Source organism: Armigeres subalbatus, chromosome 3 (genome assembly GCF_024139115.2).
Source record: "Armigeres subalbatus isolate Guangzhou_Male chromosome 3, GZ_Asu_2, whole genome shotgun sequence".
NCBI lineage: Eukaryota > Metazoa > Arthropoda > Insecta > Diptera > Culicidae > Armigeres > Armigeres subalbatus.
In genome coordinates, this window is record NC_085141.1 from 352,578,120 (window position 1) to 352,595,740 (window position 17,621).

Here is a 17,621-nt window from a genome sequence, read left to right on the forward strand (position 1 = left end):
AAGACATTGCAGGTAGAGGTGTGCGCCGGTCCGATATTCGTCGGCGGCGGCGTTTGTCAGAATTTTGGTCGGCGGCGGCGTCACGCCGATAGCCATTTTAGCCGGCGGCGGCGTGAATCGGCGTGGCGATTTTTTTATTACGTTTCTTAGATTTTTTTGCATTTTTTCGGGATATTTTCTTTTATTTTCAAAGGAAGAATCTTTTGAATTTCGCATGAAAAATCTAATCTAATCTAGCTTTTTTCAAAATTTTGAGATTCTTTTCGGATTTTTTACTACTTTGAAGTTTCGGGAACTACTTTCGAAATTCACATAGACAATTATTCATAATTGTAGGAGAGTGCGGCTGGTAGAATGGGTGTTTTAACGTTGGCTTTCTCAGTCTAGAATAATTAAGACGGCTAGTTTGGCATGGCCATCGATAAAACAGTAAAATCTTAAGAATTTCCAAGGAAGACTCTAAGAAGTTTTCAAGGAAAATTCTCTGCAATACTCATGAGAAATTCTCCGGAATTTAAATGTAGATTTTAATAAAAAAAATCTTTGGATTTCTACGGAAAATTGTTCGGAATTATTGGATTTCTACGGGAAGTTTTTTGTAGACGTTTGATAACTGAAAGTCAAAGTCTGAAATGCTTTTAACTGCAATTCAATAGTTACATCAGTTTTGCTGTTATCGGAGAGCTGAACTTCAAAACTATATCGAAGTCGATGATCACTGCATTGCACTGCACAATCAGGCGCACTTCCATTACATCTGACATCGTCTGACAATCATTTGACGACCAGAATGCGTCGCAGTTACTGAACGGTATTCGCCAACTGAAACGAAAACATGTTGCAGTCAAGGATGTTATCGATCATTTAGTAATTCGCGTTCTATCATTTAGTAGTTTGTCAATAACTCATTCCAGAAGCTGAATTTCAAAATGTGTTGCATGGTGGACTTCTAGTGTGCAGGTTTTTTCTGCAACTCTGCCTTATGGTTCGTTGTTTGAATTCTACTAGTAACGGAGTTATAACCATAGTTTCAGTAACTTAGACTAAATGATAACCAAATTCCAATCATTTAGTTTAAGTTACTGCAACTAGCGCTATAACTCCGTTATTAATTGAATTTCAACAACGAACAATGGTTGTATGCAGAGTTGTAGAAAAACCTTCGCGCTATAAGCCCACCATACCACACTTTTTGAAATTCAACTTCAGGAATGAGTTATTGATAAACTACTAAATGATCGATAACATCCTTGGTTGCAGTTATCGAACGACTAGTGTATTGTCCATAAGAAATTCTTGGGAAATTCCATTGGCCGAAAGCGACATACGGCCGATCTAGTAATTTGGTCGAAAAAGTCATTTTCCCTAATAGGTTGTTTGGCCGAAATGACCTTATCAGCCCGAAAATACCGTTTTAATAGACATGGTCGTTGGACAGAATGGGCCATTTGGCCGAAAATATCGTTTGGGCCAACAGGTCATACAGCCAAATGTCAAAATGCCGTTTGATAGGAATGGCCATTTGGCCCGGAAATGTCCTAACTGCAAAACAAACCTTTCAGCCAAACCGCATTTTCTGTCAAATGACCTATTCGGCTAAACATCTAAACAGGCGAAATGATCAATTCAGCCAAACGACACTTTTCAAAGAAGGTTTCAAAATGGACATTTTTGGGCCGGATGGCTCTTTCTGCCAAATGACAATTTATACCGAAAGACATTTTTGTCAGATAACATATTCGGTCAAACGGCTTTTTCGGCCGAACGGCATTTTCAGCCAAATGATATTTTAGGGCAAACAACTTTATTCAAGTCTGGCCAAATGTTTCTTTTGGCTGTACATCGCTTTCGGTCAAACCAGTTTTGACCTGATAACAGTTTCCGTTAAACGTTTAGTTTTGCTAAATGGTACTTGGCTAGATGTATTTTGGTCTAAAGGCCAGTATCAACTTAAAAGTAGAGAGGCTTCGGAATTTTATTCAATGGTCAATTGACAAAAAGGCCATTTAGCCAAACGAGTGGCCATTTTTCACCATATTACCCGTTCAGTCATTGACATTTGCCCGTATGACCCATTGGACCAAATGACATTTTCGGCAAAATGGCCCATTCTGTCAAAAATAGATTTTGCGTTTAAGTTGGCTATGCCAAACTAGCCGTCTAGTGATGAACTTATCCCTGCGAAAAAATCACTCTAATAAAAGATAAAAAACTAGCCGTCTCAAATAATCTAGATTGAGGAATTCACAATTTTCTGTGTAAATTTTAAAGGATACTCAACAGAAACTCAACAGAATAAGAACTTTCCGTGGATATTCTGAATATTTTTCTGTAGAAATTTAGAACAACTTTCTGTGAAAGCTATGAAGAGATTCTCATGTTAATTCCACATTTTTCCATGGAAAATCCAAAGATTTCTTGGAACTTGAAAGTAGTTCCCGTAGAAAATCTGAAAATAATTTCCAAATGATTATTCTGGAAAAACTCGCCTTAACTTGGGGAAGTTCATCAAATTTTTGAGGTGATATTCAAAAAATTCTCCCGTTAATGTCTTGAAAATATCCAAAATGACCAATTCAGTCGAACGACCGAAAGTACATTTCGGCAAAATGGCCCTTTCGACCAAACGACTATTTCGGCCAAATGTCATATTCGGCTATTGAGCTATTCTGCCAACCACTTTTTTCAGCCAAAGGTACTGTTCGACCAAATGACTTTTTCGGCCTCATAACTTTAGGCTAGATACCCTAGCAAAATGTGAAAACATGATGAGAGCATATAGAAAACATTTTTTTTGATTTTGTTATCAAATTGTTTCATAATTTGTTTTCAAATATGAATCATCATGATTGACTACATATTTTTATCTCATTTTGCTGTATATTACTAAATTGAATGATATGACATCAAACTGTGTACTTATTTTGTTACCAATATCAAACCATTATCAAAATTATTTTGGATTTGTTCCCGACTAGTTAGTTATAACAAAATTTTATCACAATTATATCAATATGTGTTACAAATAACAAAACTTGCAATAATTTTGTTATAAACTCCCTGCCAAAGATAGATGGAATAAAATTTCATTATCGTCATAACATGATTATAACATAATGTGTTATGTTTATTTCTACCGAAAAAAAATTGCTTATATTTTTGGTAGATACCCGACCAGAAGATAGTAACAGATTTATATCAGACCTTGTTATTATGTTACAGCAGTTTTGTATAACAGCGGTTGTTATAAAATATGTACCATTAGTAGTTAGAATAACAAAAATTGTAACAAAATCTCTTCTAGTTTCAACACAATTATTACTAAATATGTTATTAATTGAACAAAAATATAACTCATTGTGTTACATGAAAAGTGGTGGAAATAGCTTGTGCTATAGATAATTATGTTCCTGTAAAGATCATGATTATCCATCATGTAGGCAATTATGTTTGTCCAGTTGGTTCAACTTTGGATTTAGATTCAAGTTATACTGTAGGTGGTACCTCATTTTATTTTCCAATTCGGCGTGGAAAATTATAGATCAGTGGCGTAGAAAATTTTAAATGACGGCGCGCCGATGCAAAAATGTCGGCGGCGGCGTACCAAAAACTGTCGGCGGCGGCGCACACCTCTAATTGCAGGACAGTACGTATTTTCAGTAATCTGGAAAAGAAACGGTGTTAACGACAAGAAACCTCTGTATCTAAGTCAACTAAGTTAACGACGAGAAACCTCTGCATCTAAGTCAACTAAGTTAGGGAGCATCATACCGTTTTGATTCGAATTCCGAACATGACTGACATTCTGAACATCCACTGTTAAACGGATATTTTAGTTATATTCGTGTATTTTTTCCATACGATCTTGAATTCGTTTGCAATCCTGATCCTCAGTGCGGAAACCCGATGAGATTTTTAGTTTTAAAGGTGCTAAAATGGCAGTGTTCGGAATATGAGTCATGTTCGGATTTTGAGGCAAAACGGTAGTTCTTTTGAAACTTCTGCACAATGTCGTGAGATTTTGAGCCGAGACAGTTTTATGTATTTTTTTAGATTTCAATAATACAGATAAGACCAAGATTTTTTTATGTATACAGGTTATCCGACTTGTCAATATCCCCAACTCAGCCATCTTGGATTTTTGTATGGAATTTATGCTCGTTTGTTTACGTTTTGCACTGAAAATGTATGTTTCCCTCCCGCGCTGGTTATTCCCATCTACTGACGAAGTCGGATAACCTGTACATAAAAAAATCTTGGATAAGACTTCAATTGTTTCTTGCTTCCAGCCCTGCTTCGCGTTTCTATTCCATGATTAATCGTAATTTTTTATATTTCCACAGGCTATCATTGCAGAAGCTGATCATTCGCGCCAAGTTGGTGATTGCTGTTAGTGACCCAGCAGTATCAGAAGCAGTAGCAGGTGGAGTCGCACATGTGTGAAAGAACGAGGTGATCAACACATCTCGAACAATTTCTGCGAATCAAGTGATCGTGAATAGAAAAAGGTGATTAGTTCGAGTCGAATTCAATCCGTAGTGGCTGTCAAGTGAAGATCTCTTCGTGTGTAATAGAAGAAAAGATCGAGTTGACGGGTGTTGACAAAGTGCTTAGTGCGTAAAAATCGCTGGAAAGAGTTTCTCAAGTGGCAATTAATACGAATATAAGAAGTAGAGGGAAAGATCTGAATGTGATTGGCTGTCCTCATCGTGTGTATGTGTGTGAATTGAAGAGGCAACTTAGCCACGATCGAAAACATAATCGGATTCATTGTGCGCAAGTACGCCGCATCGTCACTTTGGCCTCTCCGCCATTGACAGCAGCCGAGCTACGGAGTAGCTCAACACGCGACTTCTTGTTGACCCGGCTTTGGAAATCTTCTCAAGTAGGTAATAAAAATTTTAATTTGTTCGTCATCATTATTCATGAACCGTCAAATTTCGAACGTAATCCATGCGTACCGTAGCGTCGGCAATTATGACGCCTTTGCGTGACCCTTCTCGCGGCAGTCTGGATGACGCGTCATTGCAGGCTCGGCTTGATTTGACAGATTGGATCGCAGTATGATGGATGGATGGATTGGTTTTATAGGGGTCTGGAACGCATCAGTTGAGAAGCGCTACTGACGAATTAATTGTCACATGGCAAAACCGTTAACTTTTTGGTGAACAATTTAAGGGAAATTTGATTGGTCTGTATTTCTCATTGATGTAACCAGGATGTGTCAGTAGAGGAGGGTCAAAAAGAATTAATTTTATATAAAAAAAGTTCTCATGTATGCGGTGATTCGCATTCCAATCCTAGTGCTAGTGGAGATATTGGATTGGCGATTTTCATGTTTTGTATCATATAGATTGTAGGTGCACGCGATGTAATACGCGTTCGCAGCCCCATCCCTGATACGCCAACGTTTCTTCCAGTTCCATTGCATTTGATAGCGTGCTCCGATGTAATACAAAATTTTAATTATTCTCATCTTGCCCACAGCTTAATGCAGTGTGACCCTTCGAGACCCTTAACAGCAGTTTTTTTTTCGGCGGCGAGTGGATGCAATTAATCCCATTAAATAGCTTCATCGTTGCGCCGGTCGCCGGCCACCGGCCACAACGACGTCGTCATTCGTCAACCATCAGCAAACAAAAATGAGACAAAACGAACCGCAATCTGCCGAAAAGGCAGAACCACAATCATCACCAACTACCGTCAAATTTTACGACTTGTTTGTCTCCGCCTTCATTCGTCACGGATGTGGTCCCTTCGTGCACGGAACAAAAACAGTCATTTCCATTGGCATTTCTCTCATCACCATAACAACGCGGCCGGCATTGTCAGTGTGAAATGGCATCCAGAATGCCGCAGTTGTTCAGTTTGGGATTTGGGGTTGATTTGATAAGCCGTCTTTTTGAGCTCTACATAGGTAAGCTTGCGTGTCGAAACATGATTTTGTATTGGAGAGGATTAACCCTCAGGCTATAAAAGTACGGTTGAGAAAAATATAATTTGGAATTTTGATGATGCCTAATTTGATAGGATTTTAGATTCACTTTTTTGCCGTTTGCTCTATTTGACCTCTTCATAGTAAAATTTCGATCACTGAGCTAATTTTCGATTGATTGGATGCCATATCTGCTGTAATAGGAAGTCTCGCGAAATAAAGCAAATAACAGTGAGCGGTTTGGTAAGAAAAAAAAAATAGAATTAGTCTCCTGAGTGGCACAAAAAGAATCATGTTTAGTTTACATCTGTTTTAAGACGAGTTTAGTCAAAGAATTCCAACCGTGTAAAAAAAATATTGGGTGTATTCCATTCAGTGTCTCGTACTTGACTTGTTTGGTAATGATATACCGTGCAAACTCAAACTTCGGACGCTTAAGCACTTTCTGATATACAATCATCCTGTTTACTCACATTTTAAATCACACCATTTAAATCACCATTGCTATCACTAAGTATAGTATTCATCTTTGAACTAGAGTAATTCTCGCTGAAACCGGGCCACTAGTTACACGAGGTTCTTAAATATGCCTAAATTTATATTCTTTCGAAAGCTTTCGGCGAGTATATTAAGGATCCGAGTTGAATTCTTCAGAAAGATGAACCCCTCCTTGGTTATACACGAAATCATTTTAATGGACCCCTCGATTTTTGTCAATTCTTGACTCACTAAAACTATCATAACTCCAACATTTCTCAACCGATCGTAGAGATCAGCATATCGTTGGAAAGAAGAAGAGTGTATCCTCAATTTGCGATAGTAAAAATAGAGGTACGCATATTGAATTTGGCTGCCATCTTGGATTTCATTTTGAAAACTATTTTTCCGCCATGTTCGCAACCACCGATTTTGAATATTAATACATCGATCGAAAGCTTAGCTTATATTGTGCATTGTGTCCAAAAATCTCAGGTGTATGTTTTTTCTATCAAAAGTTATGTACTATTTACCAATACCAAAATTCTTGATTTATTTAAAACAATAACTTGAAAACGGCTCCGTTATCCTCAAGACTTTTGAGTCCTTTAAATAAAATACTGTTGTAGATATGCTTTTCATTTTTGAAACATATTTGGCTTAGAATAGTGTATGAAATCAAGGAACTGACGTCGTAATACCATATTAACCATAAAAATAATGTTCGTTGGTCAGACGGCCCTTTAATAAATAATTTGGTAAATCGTACATAATCGTAAAACATACACCTGAGATTTTTGGACACAATGCACAATATAAGCTAAGCTATTTCCATCGGTGTATTAATATTCAAAATCAGTGGAAATTTAGTTTTTTAAATAAAATAAAAGATGGCGGCTGAATTCAATATGGCTGCTTCTATTTTCACTATTGCAAATTGAGGATACACTCTTCCTCTTTCCAACAATATGCTGATCTCTACGATCAGTTGTGAAATGTTGGAGTTATGATAGTTTTGGTGAGCCAAGAATTGACAAAAATCGAGGGGTCCATTAAAATGATTTCGTGTATAAATAACGAGGGGTTCATCTTTCTGAAGAATTTAACTCGGATCCTTAATATACTCGCCGAAAGCTTTCGAAAGAATATAAATTAAGGCATTTTTAAGAACCTCGTGCAAATAGTGGCCCGGTTTCAGCGAGAATTACTCCTACGTATTTAATATGTGCAAGATATTGCGAAGAATGTTTGAAATTTATGAAAATGTCCGGCTTCTGTTTGATTCAAACCTCGGACACCGGCGGGGTTGGATTCATATTTCGGACACAAAGATTCAAACTTCGGACACCTGATTACACAGTACCGGGAAGAATAATTGAAAATAATTCGCACTGCACAGCTCAGACTGTCTTTTAATCATTTCGTCGTATTGTTTTAACATGTCTTATTAGAATGTAAATATACTAAAACAAGCTAAAACTATTAGTCCTTCCGATCCAGCTTGGCGAAACATTTCGATGAAATATTTCAGAAAATTTCCCATACGAATTGAAGCGTCCGAAGTTTGAGTGTGTCCGAAATTTGATTTTCCACGGTATAGCGCGAAAAAACTAATTCATCCGAATAGTTGGATTTCCGTTAAAGTAATCTTAAAATTTTTATTACTGGTCCGTCACAAACACTATTCTGGACAAGATGTGAAACCTAGTAAAATTGAGCAATTCGAAAAAATGATCAAATTGAATGTAGAGAGCTCAGGACCTATTCGAAAATTGCGTAACGCGTGGTACGAAGTTCTGAAGTACGAGTAAACACTACGCAAGATATGACAAGGAATAGTTAAGAAACTCCAGGTGTTAGTCGGGTCCCTTATTTTGCTTGCCTTGATCCTCCCGGGATAAAGGGGGGGGGGTGATTTTCTAATATCAATTTCTTTTGAAGCTCCGGCCTTTAGCTTCCCCCTTTCAGGACGACTTTTTTTTTACATGGATTGACCGTACAGATTTGAGTTTTTCCTTTCGATCCTGCCAAAACTGGCATAGAAAGAACTGAAAGGGGTCGTTCAACAATGATGTCACAGGTTTTAGGGGGGGGTGTCTAAGAATGTGTGACAGTACATATACTAGGTATTCAAAAAAGCGTGACAGCGGGGGGAGGGGGGGCCTAGAAATCTCAAAAAGTAGTGGACGTCATATTTGAATCGCCCCAAAGGCGTTGAAATATTTTTTTTCGGATGTTCTAGACCGCCCAAATCGTTCTGCAGTACATACAGTACAGTACTCGAATCCATCAGAAAATATCCCTAGAAACAAAATGTCCAAGCTGAGAATATGTCCAAAAATATCTATGTGATCATAAGACATGAAGTAATCGAGTTTTGAATTAACGTTACATATTTCAGGGTTTCCAAACCGGCCTGGAGTTCAGAACATTATTTATTTATCATCAGACTAAGGCCGGAGTGGCCTGTGCTGCACATAAAAGACTTCTCCATTCAGCTCGGTTCATGGCTGCACTTCGCCAACCACGCAGTCTGCGGAGGGTCCGCAAGTCGTCCTCCACCTGATCGATCCACCTTGCCCGCTGTGCACCTCGCCTTCTTGTTCCCGTCGGATCGTTGTCGAGAACCATTTTCACCGGATTACTGTCCGACATTCTGGCTACGTGCCCGGCCCACCGCAGTCTTCCGATTTTCGCGGTGTGAACGATGGAGGGTTCTCCCAACAGCTGATGCAACTCGTGGTTCATTCGCCTCCTCCACGTACCGTCCGCCATCTGCAACCCACCATAGATGGTACGCAACACTTTCCTTTCTAAAACTCTCAGTGCGCGTTGGTCCTCCACGACCATCGTCCAGGTCTCGTGTCCGTAGAGAACTACCGGTCTTATAAGCGTTTTGTAGATAGTCAGTTTGGTACGGCGGCGAACTCTATTCGATCGGAGCGTCTTGCGGAGTCCAAAGTACGTACGATTTCCAGCCACTATGCGTCTCCGAATTTCTCTGCTGGTATCGTTATCGGCGGTCACCAGTGAGCCCAAGTACACGAATTCTTCAACCACCTCAATTTCGTCACCACCGATAGAAACTCGTGGTGGGTGGCTCACATTGACCTCTCTTGAGCCTCTTCCTATCATGTACTTCGTCTTCGACGTGTTGATGACTAGTCCAATCCGTTTAGCTTTGCTTTTCAGTCTGATGTAGGCTTCCTCCATCCTCTCAAAGTTACGTGCCATGATATCAATGTCGTCGGCGAAACCAAATAACTGGACGGACTTCGTGAAAATCGTACCACTCGTGTCAATCCCTGCCCTTCGTATTACTTCCTCCAAAGTGATGTTGAATAGCAGACACGAAAGATCATCACTTTGCCGTAACCCTCTGCGCGTTTCGAAGAGGGACTCAAGAATGCCCCTGAAACTCGAACTACGCACAACACCCGATCCATCGTCGCCTTGATCAACCGTATCAGTTTATTCGAAAGTCCGTTTTCGTGCATTAGCTGCCATAGCTGGTCCCGATCGATTGTATCATATGCGGCTTTGAAGTCGATAAATAGATGATGTGTGGGCACGTTGTATTCGCGGCATTTCTGCAATACCTGACGTATGGCGAACACCTGGTCTGTGGTAGAGCGTTCACCCATAAATCCCGCCTGGTACTGCCCCACGAACTCTTTTTCAATTGGTGTTAGTCGACGGCATAAAATTTGGGAGAGTACCTTGTAGGCGGCGTTCAGCAATGTGATTGCGCGGTAGTTGCTACAATCCAGCTTATCGCCCTTTTTGTAGATGGGACACACGACACCTTCCATCCACTCCTGCGGCAGAACCTCATCCTCCCAAACCTTGGTAATCACCCAGTGCAGCGCTCTAGCCAGTGCTTTACCACCGTGTTTAAACAGCTCTCCTGGTAGTTGGTCAACTCCAGGGGCTTCTTTGTTTTTAGCCGGCCGATCTCCTCCTGGATTTCCTGGAGATTCGGAGCCGGAAGTCGCATGTCCTGTGCGCGTGCTCCTAGGTTCATTACCATACCGCCACCGTTGTCTGCCATATCGCCATTCAGGTGCTCTTCGTAGTGCTGCCGCCACCTTTGGATCACCTCACGCTCGTTCGTAAGAAGGTTCCCGTTTATGTCCTTACACATATCGGGCTGTGGCACTTGGCCCTTACGTGAACGGTTCAACTTCTCATAGAACTTTCGTGCGTTATTAGCGCGGTACAGTTCCTCCGTCTCTTCACGGTCTCGATCTTCCTGCTGGCGCTTTTTCCTCCGGAAAAACGAGTTTTGTCTGTTCCGCGCACGTTTGTATCGTGCCTCGTTCGCCCTCGTGCGGTGTTGCAGCAATCTCGCCCATGCTGCATTCTTCTCCTCAACTAACTGCTCACATTCGCCGTCATACCAGTCGTTTCTCTGATCCGGAGCCACCGTGCCTAGTGCAGCGGTTGCGGTGCTTCCAATGGCGGATCGAATATCTCTCCAGCCATCTTCAAGAGATGCTGCGCCTAGCTGCTCTTCCGTTGGGAGTGCCACTTCCAGCTGCTGCGCGTAGTCTTGGGCTAGTCTACCGTCTTGTAGCCGCCCAATGTTAAGCCGCGGCGGACGACTCCGACGCGTGTTGATCACCGTCGAGAGTTTTGAGCGCAGACATACTGCGACGAGGTAGTGGTCGGATTCAATATTCGCACTGCGGTAAGTGCGTACGTTCGTGATGTCGGAGAAGAATTTACCGTCGATTAGAACGTGGTCGATTTGGTTTTCCGTTACTTGATTAGGTGATTTCCATGTGGCCTTGTGGATATTCTTACGGGGGAAGAAAGTGCTTCGGACTATTCCGGAATATTCCGCGGGAGGCTGCAAAGTTTATGCATCGTTGGCAGTTGTCGTTCGATACGGTATGCAGACTATCCGGTCCGATGACCGGTCTATACATTTCCTCCCTTCCTACCTGAGCGTTCATGTCACCGATGACGATTTTGACGTCCCGCAGTGGGCATCCATCGTATGACTAATCAAGCTGCGCATAGAACGCTTCTTTCTCGTCGTCGGATCTCCCTTCGTGTGGGCAGTGCACGTTGATGATGCTATAGTTGAAGAAACGGCCTTTTATCCTCAGCTTGCACATCCTTGCGTTGATTGGCTGCCACCCAATCACGCGTTGGCGCATCTTTCCCAGCACTATGAAGCCGATTCCCAGCTCGTTGGTGGTGCCACAGCTTTGGTAGAAGGTAGCTACTCGATGCCCGCTTTTCCACACTTTCTGTCCTGTCCAGCAGATTTCCTGCAGCGCTACGACATCGAAGTTTGCGTGGATGTAATTCATCGTAGTTTATCCTATCGCAACCTGCGAAGCCTAGAGACTTGCAGTTCCATGTTCCAAGCTTCCAATCGTGATCCTTTATTCGTCGCCTAGGTCGTTGCCGATTGTATCGAGACGTATTATCTTCTATGTCGTTCGTAATAGTTGTTTTTAAAGGCGGCTTATTGGGCCTGCGCAAACCTCCTGTCTCGTCGAAGGACTGTCGTGTCAGGGCTGTTTAGCGTCCCACCTAACACCAGGACTTGGGCTTGTGCGCTTTGAGCGGCACACGGTCGCTTTGGCGGAGCCTACTTGCGGATACATGCAGCTTTTTATAGAGGTTTAACAGGGCCCACTGTCAAACCCCACCACATCCTAGGCAGGCGCCACAACTCGCAGATGGCCTGGGAGGGATCGTCAAGCCCTTAGACATAGTACCTGTCCCCCCCCCCTGCTGGAGATCAGAACATGTGATCTACCCGATCAACCACGTCCTGAACGATGTGTCCGTGCATCCGTGTTACTAGTTACTACAGACCTTTTTGGTTTGCCAAAACGCCCGGGAGTTCAAAAGATGCGATCTATAGATCAACCAAGCCCAGAAATCCAACCCGATCAACCAAGTCCAGAAAGATGTGTACGTGTATCGCTAAACACTTTTACAAGCTACTATATTCCTTTATGGTTCTTAAACGAAAATCGAACGACTGCGGTGGGCCGGGCACGTAGCCATAATGTCGGACAGTAACCCGGTGAAAATGGTTCTCGACAACGATCTGACGGGTGCAAGAAGGCGAGATGCGCAGCGGGCAAGGTGGATCGATCAAGTGGAATGATGACTTGGAGGATGACTTGCGGACCCTCCGTATAAAATAGTTTCTCGGTTACTTTTATGGTTCTTTCGAACAATTTCCCAAAGAACTTCTATTCCGCATAGCGACTCATAGAGGATCGCCTGTATTATAGACCTTTTTTGGAGCTCGAATCATCACGACGCTTAAGCGGGGCGAAGATGAATGCAACGATGCCTGTGAAAGACGCGAATGATCAGTTATTGACCGACCCAACTGACCAGCTGAAACGCTGGTTCGAGCACTTCGAACAACTTTTTCGAGGCGATCACCACCTCGGCATGATCTTCCTAGGATCCGACGTATAACACACGTCAATACCAAAGTTCCATCACTGCTAGAGATTCAAACAGCCTTCCAAAGCATGAAATCGAATAAAGCCCCAGTGGTCGATCGCATATCAGCCGAGATACTCAAAGCTGACCCCATGACATCCGCTCAACTACTGCATCGTTTATTTCGTAATATCTGGGACACCGCAACTTTCCCGGTCGACTGGATGTAAAGTATCCCAAAAAAGGTGACCTGACTGTATGCGATAACTGGCGAGGCATTATGTTGCTGTGTACCGTTCTCAAAGTACTATGCAAAATTATCCTAGCCCGGATTCAGGAGAAGACTGCGACTCTCCGACGGCAGCAGACTGGATTCCGTGCGGAAGATCCTGTTAGGACCATAATTTCACGCTCCGCCTTATTCTGGAGCAGGTCGACGATTTCTGATAGTCCCTTTACTTGGTATTTATAGACTACGAAAAAGCTTTCGACCATCTCAATCACGAGAATATGTGGAGCGCCCTGAGACGCAAGGAGGTTCCTGAGAAAATCATCGGCCTCATCGAAGCACAGTACGAGGCCTTTTCGTGTAGAGTGCTGCACAATGGGGTCCTGTCCGACCCTATCCGGGTCGAAGCTGGTGTGAGGCAAGGATGTATTCTATCACCGTTACCGTTCCTCATCGTAATTGATGAGATTCTGGTAGATGCGATTGACCGTAAACCAAACCGCGGGCTGTTATGGCAGCCTTCAACCATGGAGCACCTAAACGACTTCGAATTGACGTTGCACTCATCGCTCAACGGCGCTCTGATATGCAGAGTAAGCTCAACGACATTGCCGAGCGCTCCTCTTCGGCAGGTTTAGTCATCACCGTCAACAAAACCAAATCGTTGGATGTAAACACGGTGACTCCTTCCAGTTTCACAGTAGCCGGGCAACCAGTGGAGAATGTTGAAAGCTTCCAATATCTTGGTAGCCAAATGGCGTCAGACGTCGGTACCAAGATCGACATAGGCGCACGGGTCAAGCAAGCAAGGGCTGCCTTTGCGAGTTTTAGAAATATCTGGAACAATAGGCAGATGAGTGAATGCACCAAAATACGCATTTTCAACTCTAACGTGAAATCTGTGCTGTTATACGCAAGCGAAACATGGTGTGTATCAGTGGAGAACACTCAACGCCTGCAGGTGTTCATTAACAGATGCCTGCGGTATATAATTCGGGCCTGGTGTTGCAAAATTGAGTTTGCATCATGCTTATATGCTTATTGAACCGGATTGGGTGTATACCGGCGATGAGGACTTTGTCAAGGCCTTGATTGGTCCGGTAGATACCGTGGGTTGAACTCCCTAACATTTTGGAGTACCTTGAGCATCTCGTATTCAGGAAAAATGGGGTTTGCAAGATGCGTATATGCCTATTCAACCGGATTGGTTGTGTATCGATGAAAAGGACATTGCAAAAACCTTGATTGGTCCGGTAGATACCGTTGGCTGAACTCGAGAACGTTTTGGAGTATCTTCAGCATCTCGTATTCCTGAAAATTATTCACAAGCATAACGATCCGGATGGCTCAACTTCAACTTCAGTTTTCAGAACTATCAAACAATGTGATTTAAGATTGAAACATGTCAGATTCATTTGTATGCTCTCAGAAGCGAAATCTTCCCAAGGTTTTGGATATCTAGGTCTTCGGGATATAGTCAAACGTGACCCCCTTGGAGTTTTTACTAAGACAGATTTTGCCATTCCTCTTTTAAATATAATACTATGGGCTTTTTTGTTTCAAAGTATCAAAATTATAATATATCATGCAAATATCTGTTCAAAACTACAGAGCGATCATTATTTTCCATGAGAAATAAACTTTAAATCTTTCCTGTATAATAGTTGTAATATTGTTCTAACGTAATTGTATAGTAAATTCATTTGATACTACAGATTATTTTATTCTAAATTTTCTACTAGCAAAACAAACACACTATTTTGATTCAAAGAATTAGTCGTCGTTGCCATCGTCTACAACTGATTCAAATTTATCGCAAGATAGATCAAAAATGGAGGAATCACTTAAATGTCAAACTTGGGTACCGAGAGACCAAATGCAGTACTAGAAGTGGTCCCTCGAAAGAGCTCTACAATGACGTCTTAATTAGTCTTTGCTATTCCGCCGCTGGTGAACTTTTCGTCGGTGTAGGCTGCTGCGTAGCCCGTACTTCTATGAAAATCTATATGGTGTTTTCCTGATCAACGCAGATCCTAAGTCCTTTCTCACTTCAGTGAGTGATCGGTCGAGTGCCGAAGTCGACCCCCATTTGAAGAAAGTAGATGAGGACTGCCAGTTAGGGCGCATTTTCAGCCAGGACGTCTCGTATGCTAAGGGGTATTCCGTAACCCAAGCGAAGGATTTCGTAAAGACAATGTGCTCTTCAATATTGAGAACCCCACATGTTTCACAGGAGGTCGTAAGAGAGTCATCGCCGAATTTTTGGGAGTACCGAGTATGTCCAGTCCGCAATCTTTAGTCGGCCCGAAGAACGGTGGTTTCTCCAACGTTTCGTAGTTAGGTGGTTTTGGACCTCGCTCACTGGGATTCCTATTTCTGTTTAATGGCCCTTCCAACCCAGCTTCTTGCGTCCCTCAACAATACAGAAATAGTAGAACGCTGGTCTTGGAATGCCGTCCCAGTCAATTCCAGTTCTATGGTCGATCTGCGCAGAGCCTCATTGTTGTGTTTCCATACCAGTTAACGTGCACTACTTGGGGAGACCGACGCCAGTCACCTTGTACAAAATCCGGTCCCCTTGAACAAGAAGGTCATTTTCCGGCACAGGCATGGAGTCCCCGAGGATATTTATAATTGGGAATAGGTTTTCATCGAATTTGATGCCGGGGTCGTATTTTATAGACGTATTTACAGGAACTTTCTTTGGATGACGCCCAGCGAACGACGGCACTAGCTTCTGCTTGAATCTCGATTACGTCCGAAAACGGGTGTCCCCGCACGGTGTAAAAAAATGGATTATTATCGAAGTTTCATGTACCTCTGATTTTTTTCCATTTAAAGTTAGGCAAGGCCACTAGAATTAAGGTACGGGGAAATATTATGAATCTTTTCAAATAAGGCGCATTGAAGGGCAGGTCATCTATAGCAAATGTCAAAAGCAGGCTTGTAAAATGTCAACTGCATGTCATTTGACTAATTTGTTCATAACTTTTACAGAAGCCAAATTCACTTCATAATTTTAGATGTACGCATAACGCTTGAGTAGTGCTATATTTTTGTCCAAGGGTACATTGCTCTAAATATAACATCTGAGGCTAGAGAGTGAAATCTCTCCAAAATGTCACGTGTCATTTGACATAATGTCATTTGAATGACATTTTGCCTCCCACTCCCCAGATTACATATTTACAGCAATGTCTTGTTAGACAAAGTTGTAGCCACATTTAAGCGCTATAAGTTCGTCATACTTGATAGTTTATAGCTAACTACTGAAAAAAGTTCTGGAAAAATTATACAAACGAATGCAAATGACATTTTACAACACTGGTCAAAAGATAGAATTGCAAAAACAATATTCAAGTAAATATTTATCAGATAACAGAATAGATGCCGGAGATAGAAGATTATTAAAAACGCAAAAATTAAAAACAAAAGAAATAATTTTAAAAAACCCCTTAACCACAGAAAAAACATTATTTTTGCAAATTTTAGATCCGTTTTAAGATAGGTTTCCTATACAAAAATTGTAGCCTTTTTATCATATTTTTAATTCTGAGGGCTAATAACAATAATTTATCCATTTTTGGGTTATCAATTGACTTTTTAGATGGAATAAAAGATATTATGGAAGGAAACAACAAAAATCACTTTTTTCAAAAAATCGCCGATGAAATATTTTTAAACACCCCGTACCTCATTTCTAGGGGCCTTGCCTAACTTTCTGTGAAAAAAAATCAGAGGTACATGAAACTTCGATAATAATCCGTTTTTTTACACCGTGCCCCGACCATTACGGGCAGAATGTTGAAAAGTTACTACTTGAGTACACCCTTATGAAACCCCCAACCTCCTCTTAATATGCGTTGGATAGGGGGTTGCCTATTGGTACCCAGAAGGCACGATTGGAGAGAAAGTTTCAAATGAAGGCGAGAGCGTTTAAAAAAGACAGAATCACCGTCTTCGACCAGAGGTCGCACAGACTGAACACTTAACATCTAGCATGAAACCATGAACAGGATATTTACACAACACGCAGTGGACCAGTGGAGAGCTTTTCGCTTTACGAAAAGTTTTCTCCTTACCGGGGCGGAAATCGAACCCACACTCCACAGCACATGCATCTAGACGATTGACGTCGCTAACCGCACGGCCACGAAGCCCACCTCTCGTGCCCGACTAGGACCGGGCTACTTTCCGTTTCTCTTAGAAAGGCAAAATCTCTCCAGGGTCATAAACCGAAGGTGTATCCGTTTGCAAAAACTAGAGGTGCGAGCGTTCCAAGAGCGTTGCAACTTCAGGAGGATTCTATATGTGTTTTTTTATATCGTGGTGAATGCACCAGAGCACTTATCTTGAGGGGATGACCAGGAGGGAGCCTTTTGAGGGCTTGAAGGGAACCTCAGAAGGCTCCTAACTTTCACAGCTCTTCGAGTTTTCTCCGACCATAATTGGTGGGCTCAGTGTCCGGGATGGCAGCTACATTGCGGTATGGTCAGGGGGCAACTTCTTAGATGCTGAGGTAAACTCGGGAAAGACAGGAATTTGTAGTTCCAGCGA

General features: G+C 42.1%; 1 protein-coding gene across 4 annotated transcripts in view; it reads left to right on the forward strand.

The window, feature by feature from the left end:
• Window positions 1-17,621, forward strand: part of LOC134226072 (protein unzipped) — a 324,483-nt gene that overhangs the window by 189,333 nt on the left and 117,529 nt on the right. For 3 of the 4 annotated variants that reach the window (XM_062706593.1, XM_062706596.1, XM_062706595.1), the window contains exon 4: window positions 4,344-4,889. The gene's annotated coding sequence lies outside the window, so the exon portion shown is untranslated. The remainder of the gene's footprint in view (window positions 1-4,343; window positions 4,890-17,621) is intronic. The other variant, XM_062706594.1, reaches the window with a different exon arrangement.